We start from the raw sequence: 13,967 nt of genomic DNA, 5'->3' as shown, positions 1-13,967 counted from the left end.
CAAAACAACAACTACATTTTATCATGTGTATTTTAAGTGTGAACAGCTACTCTGTTCATTATATCTTCTAATTAAATGTCTATGGAGATTCTCATCCAGGTCATGGTTGTCCCAAAGATACTTTTTTCAAGAAGAAACTGGATTTTTTGGTTTTTTCTTTGACGACATTTCGCTTCTCATCCAAGAAGCTTCTTTAGCTGAAGAACCTTTGAAAGTACCTTTGGGACTTCTTCTAATTACTTCTAGACTCTTCTGAAAAGTAGAATAATGACAGAATCTCAAGTTGATACCTTTAAGATAACATAAGGACCCAGATTGTTGGAGGCAATATGCTGACTCCGTAAACTGCTTAGAGAGGGCTGTAAAGAAGTATATATAAGTGCGATTGCTATTACTGTAACCTATTCATTTGCAGAAATTAGTGCACTTTTTACATGTAAAAATATCTTTGCAGGATGTTTAGAGGATTTCTATCCATGCTAATTTTGGAATTTCTTATATGAAATATTTAATAGATTTTTTTCTAGATTTCCTACATCTATGTTAATTAATATTAATGGAGGATGTGAACAAATAAGTTGAAAGGATGTCAATGACTTATTGTATACAAGTCCAGTCGGCTTTATAAAAGTTAATAGACTGAATTGGATGATGGAAGTTAAAATTATGCATTACCTATTTACAAGAGGTCACTTTAGAGACATCCATAGTAGCAACCTTTCAAACTGGTTTCAAATCTGATTTTGGTTTTGAAAGATCCTTCATAGTTCTTTTATAATGAGAATTGAATTGAGGCCTATGCTGTAATCATAACATGGTTGAACCTTCAGGAAATCCACTAATCTTCAACACTGAATATTGTAGGACTTCTAGGATTAAGTTAGTTAGGGATAGAGAGTCTTCTCTTTTTCATCCAATTTCCAAACAAATTCCAATTCTTGAATAATTTTCTGGACATATTTTCCATTTGTTTCCAGTTGATTACTCATATTTGGTAATCAACATAACAAGCATTAAATGGTCTGGAACTAGAATATCAGGAATATCATTTCTTCCATGTGAATCTTATTGGAGACCTGTAGCCATCTAGAGTGGATGGATCCGAGAGGTATTGTTTTATAAGGTTTTATCTTGAAAACATTAATGGAACTCCAATGAAGATTGGCTTTCTTATTTTGCTTTTTTACATTTTATTTAATTCACCTTGATCATGTAAAAAAAAGCTAATAGCAACTTGAGTGAGAAATTCCAGAACTGTGGGCTACAATTGGACATTGAGAAAAAAATACCAGAAGAATGCAATGACAAAGCACTTGGATTGTGAGAAAAAACTCAGGAAATTTAGACTTTTTGCTCTGTTTTAAACCAGGGATAAATATGAGTGTGGACTGGATTGCAGTTAACCTATGACAGTGTTTTTCAACCACTGTGCCGCGGCACACTAGTGTGCCGTGACATAGTGTAAGGTGTGCCGTGGGAGAATTACTTTATATATAGTCTATAGGCACAGAGTTAATTTTTTTTAACATTTTCTAATGGTGGTGTGCCTCGTGATTTTTTTCATGAAAAAAGTGTGCCTTTGCACAAAAAAGGTTGAAAAACACTGACCTATGATACTTGAGAGATAAGATCAAGATTGTAACAACTTTCACTAAAGGAACTGTTGTAAATTGAGAACTACCTGTATTGCTTCCTGTGTCATGCCACTGAATTGGAAACATCTCTGAATTAAATGGACTTTGGTCAGATATTGGCAAAGTATCAGGAATTTGTGTGCTATATTTAGATGGAACCATATCTGGACCAAATTTATAGGCGGGGGGAGGGGGGATTGGTTGTACTAAAGTTCTCTATAAATTTCTATATGGGTTCTATGAACTCAGTTGCCGCAACTGAAGACAAAGCGAAAGCCGAAAGTAAAGTTTTGCTGGCCGACGCAAGACTTATAAAGCCCTGGAAATACGCACCCTTTCCTTCCGCCCCGTCCTGGGACGGCGTCGGTCTCTGGGCTCTATGCTCATATTTGGAGCTGATCGAGCAGCTGCCGTGCAAGGAATTTCCCGTCGTGCCTTTTGGAGAGGTTGCTTGGCTGGGCCGTGGGGGTGGAGGGTGCCTTTGGCCCGAGGCGGCTGCGGGAACAGTAGCTACTTTTTCTCCTGCCAAGGCTGCGCTGCTTTATTTCGCTGCCTCGCCTGTCCATGCGCGCCGAGCCTCCCTCGCTCCTGAATTGATTCTGCGCGGCGGCGGCGCTTACGCAGATACCAGCTAGGGGAACCGTGGTCCCTTGGCAAAGGCCAGGTTATCCTCCCGTCTCTTTCTCTTCGGATTTCTAGATTGTTCGATCCGGCCTGCGGTGAGTTGAAAATCAAAGGGCGACGGCTTGGTGAAGCCGCTTTATGGCAGGGAGGAGCAAGGAAAGAAAAAGGTGGAGGTGTCCTCTTGCCACGAGACGCGCATTCCAGCCAGCAGCCGTCCAGCCCCGGTAGCTTTCCTTCACCTCTGGTCAAATGAAGTCAGGTTGACTATCCAGATATATAGTTCCATCAAAAATTGTACTCTCTATCATTCGGGTCCAGCGCAGTCGAATAATCCACAATAAGCGGTTATAAGCGTGTCTTAATTTAAGGACACCTTTCTTCCTCACTTGCTTTCCAGAATCCTGTCAATATCCACAGGGCATGCCTCTGATTAAACAAGGATGAGATTGGGATGATTCAAGCCTCCCATCTGTGTTTTGAATGTATGTAATCAAACCAAGAGTACTTGTTCAGGATTAGGCTGAATCTGGGTGGTGGCTGCAACTCAATTCAGGTATTATGTGATGGTATTCAATATGTAACCAAAGTATGAATCTTGGCTGCTTTTTTATATTCAGGTTGGAATGGGGAATAATGGAGTATGGAGTTCTTTAAGATTTTCTTTTCTAAATTAGTTTGCTTTGGGAAGCCAGCCCTCCTTTAAAAAAAAAATAAATCATTTTTTCTGGATGGGATTGGAGACGTTACATCACTTTTAAAGCAAATAATCTCTTTAAAGGTTCATATAAAGTATTAGCATTTGACACAGAAATAAGGCCACTGACAATTTGCCAGGTTTGGAGGTGTGAGAGTTCCAACTAGCATGCTGTTGTTTCCATTACATTAATATGCAAAACTTTGTTATTAATCCAGTAATTTTTGCTTGTCTGTGGGGATTAGAGATTAGAGTAACTGTTTTAGAGTTCACAAATAAGTGCATTTTTCTCTCAGGATTCTCAGTTAATGCAAGTTAACAAAGGAGATTTTTGTCTAACAGAATCAACCTTTAATATAATCTAAATATGTTTAAGGTGTTTAGACCATCTTATATATTGCTTTTCAGTTCTCATATTGACCATCTGTTTTCTTCTGATGTCTTAGTCTTTACCAGAGATAATATAGTTTAGAACTAGCAGATTGTTTATAGCTATGATTTACAAACAATAATAGATTCATTTAATATGGTATGGTGAAACCAAACAAGCCACATGATGTCTTATGTAGGGTTAGGCAAATGTTTTGGGCCAGAACCTTATTTTATATTTTATAAATATTCAAATAGCCATATAAAGTATATTCACCATGTGAATGTCATGGTGGCATGATCAATTTCAAGCACTCAACTTCTAGAATTCCATTGTTTTTGCAGGCTGTTCCGATAGTGTGGATAGATCTTTGCAAGGACAACATGTATTCTTGCAGCATACCAATTTTTTTTTGTTAAAATATTTTTTTTTAAGAAATCCAGGTTGGAGAGGAAGAAAGCCAAGTGATTACAAAGACAGCTTTCTGAATGCACATTAATATCAATGTTGCTTATCTTTTTATTTAAGACTCCTATGCAAACTGAGTTTGCTTTTGAAAAATGTTTTTTGTCATTATGTCATGCTGTTTTAAATGTATTTGGGAGAAAGGAGTTCCAAAAATGCTCTTTGATGCTTGATAGTTTAAGCAAAACATTCTCATGTTATTTTAAAATTCTGATTGTGTTTTATTGAATTATATTTCCAACACAATAAAAATATAAAAGTTTTTGATAATTGGGTAATTTTTTATTTATTAAATTTATATGCTACCAATCTCACTATCCAGCAACTCTGGGCAGTTTACAGTATCACAAATCAATTAAAGTTTTGAAACTATTCCCCCAACACAGAATTACATCATAATTAATCTTTAAGTACTACTAGATTTGTTTTCATCAGTTCTTCAAACATCATATTCAGTGTAGACTTCTTAAAGATAAGTTGTTTCACTGGGTGAAGGAAAAGGTTGTGTTATGTTTTTTGCTCTAAATTTACAAAACAATGCAAAGCTATTTATTTTTCCTGTTTGTGAGAATCAGAGTTATAAATGCAGAGTTTTATGGCAGCCAACACTTATATGCATTAAATTAACAAGGTACATTTGGAAATATGTCCAAAGCTAAATCTTCTTTCTACTACTGGTTTCTCCAAACTGCTAAAACTAAGATTTATTTACTATTTATAACTTTATTTTATTTTATTATTTTAGCTTTTGCTTTATTTCAAATATTGTAGTGTTTTTCCTGTATGTCTTCTGCCAAGCAGAAAACTAACCATTTGTTTAATTAAAAATGTAAGAATATTTTAGTTAAATTGAGGCTGTAACAGTTGCTGATAGTTTGTTCATGCACTGAGTATGAAAAGCAGGCGATAAAGCAATAGAAACCAACTTGCTTGGCAAGGGTACCCCCTCCCGTTGTGCCATCTATATGAAAAGCAGTGAACTTTCTAAACTATCAGTTTCCACTGTTTAAAAATATTCAGTTTGGCACTTGCTTTGGCTTCCAGAACAATGAAAGAGCTATTCCTGTGATCTGACTTATTTATCAGCATCCAGCCCCTAAATGTCTCTAGTCTTCTTTCTCCTCCTCTTTTGGGGAAAGAAAATGTATACTATAGCATCCATCATCAGCAACAAAAGTCTGCTGTTAATGTGTGAGATCCCAATTTAGCATTTTGGAATTGAAATTATAAATTGTTCTGTAACTCCACCTTGGATAAAATATATAAACGAGATACTATCCTGCATGGGACACGATGTTTGTGTACATGGCTATTTACATCAGGACACACCACTTGATGTTATCAAATCTGCCAGTCTTGGGGCCTGTTGAAAACAGGACATGGTAAGACATGAGAAAGTAGCCCTTCTCTGTAATAGTCATCAATTGATGGAATTCTCTACTTCCAGAGGTACATGTAATCCCCATCTTGCTACATTTCCCTAAACAGCTTGAAATCGTTTTATGTCTTTTGGACTGCAGGTGCCTATTTTGTTTTTTATGATTATTTTTGAGTTTTGATATTGATTTATTTATAGTTAACATTTTTAAGTTTTGAGGGACACAAACTGAAGAGACCGGTTAACTGAACAAGAACCTTTTATTCAACACTTGAACAGGCAAGACAAGAACAACCCCCGTCTGACAGCTATTTATACTAGGAGCTGTCAGACGGGGAACCAAAGAGAAACCCCGGTTTCTCCCGCCAGCTGGCAGGCGCGTCCTGGCCAATCAGAGGCGCCTTGCGCAGCGCCATCTGCTGGCCAGGACACAACACCCCTTTCCCCTGGACTGCGCATGTGTAGTCGTGAAGGTACTCGGGGCTTCTGCGCACACGTTGTGAGCTTCTCAGTAAAGGTGTGGCCGCCGCTGAAGAAGGAGGAGTGCTGGTGTCTCTGCTCTGCTGGATTGGCTGTGCGAACAATGCTGGTGGGCCCACCCTGGCCATGGTGCCACTTTGTAATGGTAAGTGTTCCGATAAGAACGTGGCGGGCTGCGTGGACTCGGAGCTAGTGGTTTTGTGTTGGTCGGGCCGGCAGGCGACGTTGGTAGGGCCGGTTGTTTCTGGAACGGCAGGACGGTCCATGGGCCCGTCCGCAACTCACCAGCAGAGCTGGTCTACATGCCTCCGCCAATGTCTCCCATTGCCGAGGGGGATGATTCCAGACAGCCACTTTGGGTCGCCTGCAAAATTCCGGGCAAACACCCCCTCATCCACCAGAAAGGCCCGAGGGGGGGGGGAGGTTGGAAAACAGCGGAAGGGGTGTAGTGGGGGTGCAGATGGTCTAAGGTGGTGCGGAGACGGCAAGTAGATCGGGCATGCCTGCCGCCGCAGCTGAGGCAGGAACGACCATCCTTAGGGGAGAGAGACTGCAGTCGGTCAATAACCAGGTCCAGCTTGGACTGGATCACGTCTGAGGCTTCCTGGCGGTAGATAGAGGAGGCAGGAACCTGAGGAGCAGCAGTTTGAGGAAAATGGCGGAGATCGGGAGTGGACCGGTCAGCCATTTTGTAGGCACAGGCATCGTCGACAGCTATTTTAAGTATCAGCTCAGAGCGGGAGAGAATCTGATGGTGCAAATGGACGTCCCCGAGGCCGTAAATAAACTGTTCTAGGAGGGCCTCGTCCAGGTCAGCGAATTCCCAATTAATGGCCATAGCCCGTAGGGTAGCCACGTATTGGCTGATGGATTGCCCTTCTTTCTGCATACAGTGGTGGAAGAACTGGTGTCTCACAAAACAGGAGGGCGCGGGCTCGTAGTGGGTCTTCAGCATTGACAGGAGCAGGTCCCATGACACAGAGTAGATCGGGGTGGAAGCAGAGAGAGCTCGAGCCGTAGCGAACATCTCCTGCCCACAGTAATGGAGAAAAATGCCGCGCTTCCTGTCAATGGACAGATCGGTTAGGTCATGGGCTGGAGAACCGGATCCTTACTGCGTGCCTCCCATGGCTGCCACTACTGTTTTTTCGCCGTTCCGGCTGGAGTCTGAGGCATGGGACGCATTCATGGAACGCTTTGAATGTTTTCTCCTAGCCCATGACTTAACCGATCTGTCCATTGACAGGAACGTCACCAGTTTTGTTTTGAGGGACACAAACTGAGGAGACCGGTTAACTGAACAAGAACCTTTTATTCAACACTTGAACAGGCAAGACAAGAACAATCCCCGTCTGACAGCTATTTATACTAGGAGCTGTCAGACGGGGAACCAATGAGAAACCCCGGTTTCTCCCGCCAGCTGGCAGGCACGTCCTGGCCAATCAGAGGTGCCTTTCGCAGCGCCATCTGCTGGCCAGGACACAACACCCCTTTCCCCTGGACTGCGCATGTGTAGTTGTGAAGGTACTCGGGGCTTCTGTGCACACGTTGTGAGCTTCTCAGTAAAGGTGTGGCCGCCGCTGAAGAAGGAGGAGCGCTGGCCTCCATCTGCTGGCCAGGACACAACAAACATATTTTTGGCTTTCTTGTTGATGAAGTCCTTTACAACTGACACAGTTGTATGGCAAGAATAAATAATCGTTGCACATGGTTAGGTATATAGTAGATAAAAAAAAAATCTGATTTAGAATAGGTTTAATGCAAGAGATGCCAATGATGTTAAATATCTAATATGGTGCTTAAGAAAATACATTTGACCTGTCAACATATTGGGTCTTTAAAGTAAAATTTAATGCAGGAAATGCCAAAGAAGTTAATTTTTTTGTGTATCCTGCATTAAATCTTACCCTAAACCAAATATTTTTTTTATCATCTAGCTGCCTATGTGCTTTCTGCCTATGCTACCCTGTTACAGAAGGAAGAAAAGTACTTTATTGGCCATATGAAATACAAGTGATAAGTTATAACTAAATTGTTTTGTAAGTTTTTAAAGCCCTGCTTGACCTTCTACAGTATTTATTATTCTTAGGTTACAGTTATCCTGACACATAGGACCAATTCTCATTCCAGCTGCTGGTTGAGATAAGGCTTTCTGTAATTGTGCCAAGAACAGGCAGTATGTCAGCTTTTATCCTTTGATGGAATTAGTGAATGTTTGAAAGTGAATTTAGGATGGAACACCCAAGGCAGTTTTAAAAGTTTCAAGCAAAAGTTTTACTATTATATTTTTTTGAAAAATCTTTCTAATTAGATATACAGTGTATTAAATCCTCTGTAAATACTCAGTAAAGTATTGCCATTAGGTTTTCCCTATTAGTTATTAGGTTTTTGTACTTGAATATAATAACAGAGCCAAGGTATTGTCCTGTTTTAATTGTCAGTGTAACCCAAAATAATCTCAAAAGAGAAAAAAAAATCCAAGCACAAAACTTCTATTAGAAAGTTATCAAAGTTACCATTTTGATGCTGATACTCCCAGAATTCCCTACCCAGCATATTCTAAATCAGGGGTGTCAAACTGGCAGCCCGTGGGCCGGATGCATCATGTGCAGGCCAACCCACCCCAGCTCTGTGATGAAAAAACATGGCAAGATGTCACGTGATGGCAACGTGACGCCAGGAGTTTGAGGCTCGTGTTCTAAATTCTGCTCTGATACATCACTATAGAGTAATATTCTGTTTTTGTACACTTCTCTTCCCTATTTTCCCAAAAACTTCTATGTTTTTAATATTTCATTAAGTCTCTTAATGCATCTGCAAATATGTGTGTGTGTATGTTTCTATGCTTAATTCTGTTCCATGTGATTGGCAAAATGCATTATAATGTACATCTTGCCTTCAAATTAAATCATTAAGGTAGATTGTAAGAAAACATTAAGAAATTAAAAAGTGTAGGTCATAATCTTACTTCAACTTTCACTGGCATAGCTTTATGCTGGAAAATGGTTAGAATCTGAGAGAATCCTTTTTGAATGTCTGCAGGTATCTGGTCATCTTCTGAAAATTTTAGAAAACTGTGTGAGTCTGGCAGAATATCAGGTCTTGTGTATCTTTTCAGACTAAGAAATTTTGCTAACTTTCATGAGGGAAAGTTAGTTTGTAGACAATGCAATTTATGCATTTGATAAAATGAGGCAGTTCATGAAAGTTTATGACTTAAAATTTGTTAATTGAAAAGGTGTCAGATTTTTTTTCTTGCAGTAATAATAGTAGTTGCCCATAACAATGCAGCACAGAGCAACTAATCTGTTTTAAAACTAGGTGTGGGATTATTTTTAGGTGGGGAAGGATTTAAAACGTTAACATCCATGTGCAATCTGAAGTGGTATTATGTCATTAAAACATTCAATTATCTTTCATCACAGGATGTATTCTATTTTTGAAACATGTAATTGTTTTCCCCATGGGCAAGTCAATCAACACTTTATTCTTTGTTTTACATTGACTTGCAAAAGCTATTTTATCTAGCTTTAGCAACACAAGATTGCCGTTTGCACTTTTTTGCCTGCTAACCACTAGGGGGTGGTCTGTTCTTAGTTTAATGGAGAGAACATCTTTAATCATAAATTGCTAAATTAAAGTACCGTATTTATCGGCGTATAACACGCACCGGCGTATAACACGCACCCCCCATTTTAACACAAAAATTTGAGTAAAAATTTTTTTCATTAAAAATAAATGACTTGGAAGCTCGGAACTTAATGTTGGATTAAAATTTATAACATTAGAACATGAATTATAACATTAACTCCTCTTAAAAGGCAAACTTTCTTCTCTTCCTTCCTTTCTCCTTCCATCCTCTCTTCTTTCCTCACTCACTCCCTTCCTCCTTTTCTCTTCCTTCCTCCTTCCATTCTTTCAACTTCCTTTCTTTTACCTATCTATCTTTTCTGTCTTTCTGCTCTTTCCATTTCTCTCTTCCTCTTCGCTTCTGTTCCTTCCTCCTTCCATCCTTTCACCTTCCCTCCTTCCTATTTCTTCCTTCCTTCTGCCTATCTACCTTCACCTTTGTCTTTCTGCTCTTTCCCTGTCTTCCTCTTTCCTCCCTCCCTTCTTTCCTTTCTAGTTCCATCTTTTCTTCTTTCCTCTCTCCCTCCCTTTTTCTTTCTTCCTTCCTTCCTCCTTCCTCTTGCCTATCAACTTCATCCTCCTCGTCTTTCTGCTCTTTCCCTCTCTTCCCCTTTTCTTCCCACTTCCTTCCCTCTTTTCTCCCTCCCTTCTTCTTTTTCTTCCTTTCTTCTTCCATCTTCCTCCTTCTTTCCATCTTTTCTCCTTCCATCTTCTCCCCCCTCCCTTCTTTTCCTTCCCCCTCCCTCCTTCCTTCCTCTCCTTCCCACTCTCTCCTTGGGAGGGGTTGGGGTTGGGGGTGGCAGCAGAGACCAAATAAAGTCAGAAAATCTTATTAAAACTTTCCTATTTGTTGGATTGCCTTGCTGCGAACTTATAAACCAAATCAGGGAAACATTTTGCAACCGAGCCTGCTGCAAGGAGAGGCAGTCCTGCCCCAGTTTTGCAAGGAATGAGAAACGGTGCTTTAAACAGAAGCAACTGCAAGGAACCGCAGACAGGGAAAGAAAGAAAGAAAGATCCTTGTAGCACAAAACCCACCTTTGCATGGTTATGAGAACATAAACAAACAAAAAAAAAAAGCACAGCGTCCCTCCGCCCTCTGAATAGGACTCAGCATGACTCCGAGCCCGGCAGGGAGATAAGCACCTTCATTTGCATTCTCTGAGACCGTGATGCTTTGCAAGGAACATTTCCCCGGGCTTTTTGGAGATTTTTCCTTTCGTGCTTAAATAAAAAGAACGGGACTTCTTTAAAACGCCACAGCTCTTTCAGCCTAACAAAAATGCAATCTCTTCCTTCGTCCTTCTCCGTCACTAACAGCTGGGGGCTCAGAAATCGGAGTGAAAAGTCAGTCCTCCATCTCTTCCCTCTTCCCGGATTCACTCCGAAGTTTTAAATCTTCCTTCTGTGCATAAACACTCCCTCCCTCTCCCCCTCCCTCTCCCTGTATCTGTTTGTCTCTCACTCTCTGTGTGGCTCTTTACCTCTATCTCCCCCCCTCCCTCTCTCTGTCTCTCTTGTCATTCTCTGTGTGTGTCTGTCTCTCTCTCTGTCTCTCCTCCCTCCTTGTGTGTGTGTGTATGTGTGTGGGGGATCTCTGCCACCGCGGATGGGCTCCGGACTAGTGGAGCCTCCTCTTCCTCCTTTTTAACCAGGCGATCTTTGGCTGCTACACAATCCCAAGGTTTGCAGCGCTTCAGAGAAAGAAGGCATGCGAGAAAGCCCCCCCCCCATCCCCGCTGCCTGAACATTTGAATGAAGGAGGCTGCAGGCTCCTTTGTCCTTGGCTATGCAATTTTCTTTCGTTCTCTGCTGCCCGAACGAGTGAATAAGGCAGAGGGAGTATGAAAGGAGATTGCGTCCCTTCTGTCTCCCAGTTGCTCAGAAAAGCAACTGTGGGAAGGTCAAAGTATCCATGGAGAGCGAGGCTGCTGCCGGCCGTTTCACCTTCAAGGTGAAACGGCTGGCAGCAGCCTCGCTCTCCTGCGGCCAGCGTCCGTTTCAGTAGGGAAGAAAACTTCCTTTCGCCTTCCCAGTCAAATTCGCTGCGCAAGGTGAAACGGCTGGCAGCAGCCTCGCTCTCCTGCGGCCAGCGTCCGTTTCAGTAGGGAAGAAAACTTCCTTTCGCCTTCCCGGGCTTCTGCCGCCCGGCAGAAGCCCCGGGACCCAGTCAAATTCGCTGCGCAAGGTGAAACGGCTGGCAGCAGCCTCGCTCTCCTGCGGCCAGCGTCCGTTTCAGTAGGGAAGAAAACTTCCTTTCGCCTTCCCGGGCTTCTGCCACCCGGCAGAAGCCCCGGGACCCAGTCAAATTCGCTGCGCAAGGTGAAACGGCTGGCAGCAGCCTCGCTCTCCTGCTGTGGCTTCTGTTTCAGTAGGGAAGAAAACTTCCTTTCATGGGCGCCGGTGAATCAGCTGGAGCAGGCAGTTTGGGACCCGGCGTATCGGCGTATAACACGCAGGCAGGGTTTAAGCTTGCAATTTTAGTTTTAAAACTGCGTGTTATACGCCGATAAATACGGTATTCTAGAAACTCTCTCCTCTGCCCCCCCCACCTTTTTAGAGGTAGAATTCATCCTTGTTCTTTGCTTGACCTGAAGAGTGATATCACTGCCTTTCTCCCTGTTGCACTGTAGTTGCTTGAGTCACAGGCTTTGACACATGCCAGATGGCTGCAATTGGTAGGCGTGCAGGCTGCCTGGTGCTACAGTTGATGAAACAGAATAGGAAGACCTTTTATGATCAGCTGCTGGATCCCAGTAAGACTACAGCTTTGCTAGGTAATTACATTTTCACTGCACACTTTTTATCTCAAAGTGAAAATACATTTTTATTTGCTTACTTGGAATGTGTAGTCCTTTTTTATTAGTTGATCGCCTTCTCCAGTTGTCATGTTTATCTTTTCTTGCTCATTATTGTCTCCACTTCTGCTTCTATAAACATTTGGCTCCTGTCCTTTGAAGTAATTTAATCCAAGTAGTATTTTACTCACACTCTAAATTAAATTAGTAATTCAAGATATAGTGAAAAATATATAGCATAAAACAAATTGAGGGATGGGGATAGCACTCCACTTACCCATCCAGTACAGAGATTTGGACCTAAAGCTATGTAATCACACCATCTATGCAACGGATTCTTGCTGTTTCTTCCTCATAAATATTGCCCAGAGATTTTTGAGTAAATCTTTGAACAGCTTGTGGTAGATGCATAGGCTTCTCTAATATAATCAATATACTGATTTCCAGGAAATTTTTTAAAAAGTCGAACTAGAGAGCAAGCAAAATAAGTAAGTAAAATAATGCTTTAATTATTCCTTGCCAGCAAAAAAGATTCCAGCAGTTTGAACTAGTCTGCTCACAGCCACTCAGGGACAGTTGCCAACAGAAAACAGCTTGGGCAGGCCCAACAAGATGCGTTTTCAAGGTGTATGGGCGCACACAGTGATGTCGCTATGAATACTCCACTTTTCATCAGTATCATATTGCAGACAAAAAAGGGGTTTATGTTATGATGTCATGCCAGGTATAGCCTATCCTGCTTTGTTGCTGACACTTCTGGGCAGGTGAACTAGAGTTGGAATGTGATCTGATCTTATTGTTGGCATTTACTGATATTATTCTAGTGATTTTTTTTAACAGTCTAAGGCTGATCATTGTATAGCAAGTTCAAGCGGAAGATATTCAGCTCACTCAATGGAGGATTTTGAAATATCTTTTAATGTGCAGAAGGAAAAGCGTAAGAAAAGTAAGAATATAGCAAGGAAACAAAGTAGACATATAGACATCTGAGTTCATCGCAAGTATAAACAATTTTAGAATCTCTTCACTCCCTAAATAACTTAATACAATGAAAGTCCACTAAGGTTTACCAGAAATAACATATCTTAACCTTGATCAAATAAACCAATTTTATATTTCTTCTTTGTCCCTTCTCACAATATTCCTCAGAACTTTAACAAGCCTCTTTTGTAATTCCTATCCAAAAAAAAAAAAAATCCAGGTCACTCTCTTGATGTATTATTGGTTTATAGCAGCTTTGCAGTTTACAGTGCCTATAAACCATATTTCTGTACTGATCTGGCTTGGTCAATTATCCAATAGAAAATCAGCAAGAGAAATTGATAGCACTTCCAAATAATAATTATCAGTTTTTGATATAAATATATTTGAAACTTTGTAATGCATTCTGTTGTAAACAAGCATTAAAGTAGATGGGTACAGCACAAGAAATTGTGTATGATTCTTGCACAATGTACTTGTCCACTAGATCAGGGGTCCCCAACCTGTGGACCGTGGCCCACTACTAGGCTTCATCACTGGTACTTGCAGCCCCACTCGTGTGAGCCTCATCATGACTGCACTCACACAAGCCTCATTGTGGCCCCATTTGTACAAGCTTCATCATTGGCGCTTGCAGTCCTACTCAGGTGAGCGTCTCTGCAAATGTCACAAATACTGCACTTGTCCCTCCCACACATGCACTTGCACTTGCCCCGCACACAAAATAATCCCCCCTTTCCTCCCTCTCCCACTCCGGGCCAGTTGGGGAACTCTGCACTAGATGTTTCTGATGGGTTCTCATCTTTGTTACCTTCATTATAAATTGTTTTAAAAATATGTAACTCAGCAAGAAGTCATTATATAGAACACCTTAAATGTGGGCCTCTCATATATCTTTCCTTAGATTAATTTT

At 41.2% G+C, this 13,967-nt stretch overlaps 1 protein-coding gene across 2 annotated transcripts in view; it reads left to right on the top strand.

Moving 5' to 3' along the window:
- The first annotated feature begins 1,595 nt into the window (after positions 1 to 1,595).
- MSRB3 (methionine sulfoxide reductase B3) overlaps positions 1,596 to 13,967 on the top strand; it is a 67,742-nt gene continuing 55,370 nt past the window's right edge. The window contains exons 1-2 of one of the 2 annotated variants that reach the window (XM_032221539.1): positions 1,596 to 2,353; positions 11,909 to 12,052. The gene's annotated coding sequence lies outside the window, so the exon portion shown is untranslated. The remainder of the gene's footprint in view (positions 2,354 to 11,908; positions 12,053 to 13,967) is intronic. The other variant, XM_032221540.1, reaches the window with a different exon arrangement.

The sequence above is a fragment of the Thamnophis elegans genome, chromosome 7 (genome assembly GCF_009769535.1).
Source record: "Thamnophis elegans isolate rThaEle1 chromosome 7, rThaEle1.pri, whole genome shotgun sequence".
Classification (NCBI taxonomy): Eukaryota; Metazoa; Chordata; class Lepidosauria; order Squamata; family Colubridae; genus Thamnophis; species Thamnophis elegans.
This window is presented reverse-complemented; position numbering and strand designations above follow the sequence as displayed.